Source organism: Octodon degus, unplaced genomic scaffold (assembly GCF_000260255.1).
Source record: "Octodon degus isolate 3935 unplaced genomic scaffold, OctDeg1.0 scaffold00205, whole genome shotgun sequence".
Lineage (NCBI taxonomy): Eukaryota > Metazoa > Chordata > Mammalia > Rodentia > Octodontidae > Octodon > Octodon degus.
Genome location: NW_004524781.1, coordinates 3,928,783 through 3,931,745, shown reverse-complemented (window position 1 = coordinate 3,931,745; position 2,963 = coordinate 3,928,783).

Sequence of the window (2,963 nt, the reverse complement as noted above, 5' to 3'; positions counted from 1 at the left end):
ATTTAGTACAGGGTCTACAAGGTCTCATTACACAGATCAGACTCATAATGATCCTCTTGTTTTCAGCCTTCCCAGCACTGGAATTACAGGTGTAGCCCACCATGCTCAGCATGACTGGAGGTGGGGCAAATGCAGCATGTGATGCTGGAGATCAAATTAGGGTCCCTTTGCTCATCTAAGCAGGAACTTAGTCAGCTGAGCTACTGTGCCACATTTTTATTTCTGTCTTTTTAATAGAAACCAGAAATTTAAAAACTTCTTCCCGACAACCTACTGAAAATTCTCCTAGAGAAAGATTTTTGCCTTTTCCATAGACTGAATTTTGAACAGAGACCAATATCAACCCTGTCATTTGAATGTTTATTTTACCTTCTGAACTCAACTGTGTGTGGCTTTCTGAACATCAAGAAATTCTCTCTCAGAAGACAGTAGGAACAAAATTTAATAATGACACCAACTTTTTAAAAAATTATTCATTGTAATGAGAAAAATAACAATGAAACAGTTTCAAAACAGCTTAGTAGGACAGTTACAATAATTATACATTGCATATTGTTGCCTTCATAGTAGTTATTGAGGACAAGACGAAGACATGATATTTTGTCTAAACATTAGTACAAACCTTTCTTCTCATTGAGCTAATAGAAGGTAGCTGTATATCTATCCTATTTTGTATATACATATTTTTTTCACTACAAAATGTCCTTTATTTATATCTCCTTTTTTTGCTTTGTTTTGTCACTGATGGGTGTTACATTGTTATTTTGTTAGAGATGGGTGTTCCATTGCTATTCAAATAAGCACTTGATTTTGGGAAAATACCACAATATAGTCCAATAGTCCATAATAGTAGTGGGTTGTCAGCAGAACTGGCAACTGTCAAAAATTGTTGTCCTTTTAGATCAGCATATTAATATGGTACTACTTTTTATACATTGTGGTTATGCTTTTCTGCTTCATGGTTAAGACCAAGTTAAAGCAAGACCTATATAAGTAAAAATGTAACTTTTGTATCTGACAAAGTCAGTCAAATCCTCTCAGGATTTTCCCTGAAAGCATTTATAGCAACTTGTAGATCTGTTATCAGTGTCAGCCATCTGAATGAGTCATGGACATTGCTTCACCAATTTACTCTCTGTGAAAGCCTGAGAGAATTATTTTCTCTCTAGGTGATTCTCTTTTGGCACACTATACATTGTCAATCACTTTCCTCTTTGGCCCCATAATTGCCTTGATTAGAAAATTTGGGACATGACTGAGTTACAAGATGTCATAGCATATGTTCTCATGTCCTGAGTCCTCACTGAAGAGCTAGGGACAAAACATTGGCTATGCTGGTAGCCCCTCTTTTTCTCTAATTTTTGGTCTGCAAACTTTAGTTTTTAAACATCCAGAAGAGAAGCTTAATGATATTAGCCTCTAACAGAGGCAGTTGAGCTTAACATCACTATCTGTCTGAATATCAAATGCCTTAGACATAATGTGAAACTGTTACTTTCCAACAAATCCCATAAATACATGGAAATTAACACCCTCCTCAGCAACCAATGGGTTAAACAGATGAAATTAAACAATATCTACAATTCAATGAAAATTCAAGCACAACTTATCACAATTTATGGGTTGCAATGAAAGCAGGTTTAGAGGGAAATTTATAGCTGTGAACTCACACACTAGGAAAACAGAATGAGAACAAATAAATACCTTAATGCTGGACCTCAAATGTCTAGTAAATGAAGAGAAAACCAAACACAAAGCCCAAAGACAGGAGAAAATTGTAAAGATGAGAGCAGAAATTAATGCAATCAAGATGAAGAAAACAATACAAAGAATTAATGAATCAAAAGGCTGGTTCTTTGAAAGATTAAATAAAATTAATAAACCCATCAAAAAGAGGAAACAAAAAACTCAAATTCAAGCAATAAGGATTTAAAAGGGTGAAATTACCACAGACCCTATGGAAATTCAGAAGATCATTAATAGCTATTTTGAGAATCGTTCCTCTCACAGAATCAAAGACACAGAAGAAATAGATTCCTAGAAAAGTTCTCTCTTTAAAAAACAAAAACAACTTAAAAATCAAACTGCATGGGAAATACCTCAAAGAACCAGTTGGGATCTCATCATTTTGAAAAGTTTCTGCACATCAAAAGAAATTACCAACAGAGTAACAACAAAACCCACAAAGTGGGAGACGATTATAGCAGACTGTCCATTAGACAAAGGACTCCTATCTAGAACTTATCAATAATTTTTGAAGAATCAAGATTCAAAAATTCAAAGACCCAATCCAAAAATGGGCATCTGAGATAAATATATACCTCACAAATGAAGAGCTACAAGTGGCAAATAAATATATTAAAAAATGTCAAACATCATTAACCATTCAAGAAAATGCAAATCAAAATGAAAATGAACTTCCATCTCATGCCAGAAAGAAAGGCTATCATCAAGAAGTCATCGAATAACAAATGCTGGAGAGCCTGTAAAGAAAAAGGAACCTTTCTCCACTATTGGTGACAGTACAGGCTTGTGAAACCATTATGGAAATCAGTATGGAGATTCTTTTAAACACTAGAATTATAGGTCCCATTTAACCCTGCTATTCCCATCTTAGGTGTTTTTCCAAATGAACTGAAATCATCATACCACAGCAATATATTTGCATCTATGTTTGTAGCACTGGAAGTTTTCATAGCTAAATCTTGGAAACAACTCAAATGTCCATCAACTGAGGGATGGATAAAAAAGATATGGTATTTTTACACAATGGAGTATTATTCAGCTATAAAAAGATAAATTTGAGGCTTCTGTAGATTAATGGATGCAGCTAGAGAGTATATTGGTAGGCGAAATAAATCAGATCCACATGTGCAGCATCGTATTTTCTTTCTAGCATGAGAACCAGAAAGAGTAACGAAAATCGAAAAGGTACAACACATTCTGTGAAATGCAGAGAAATT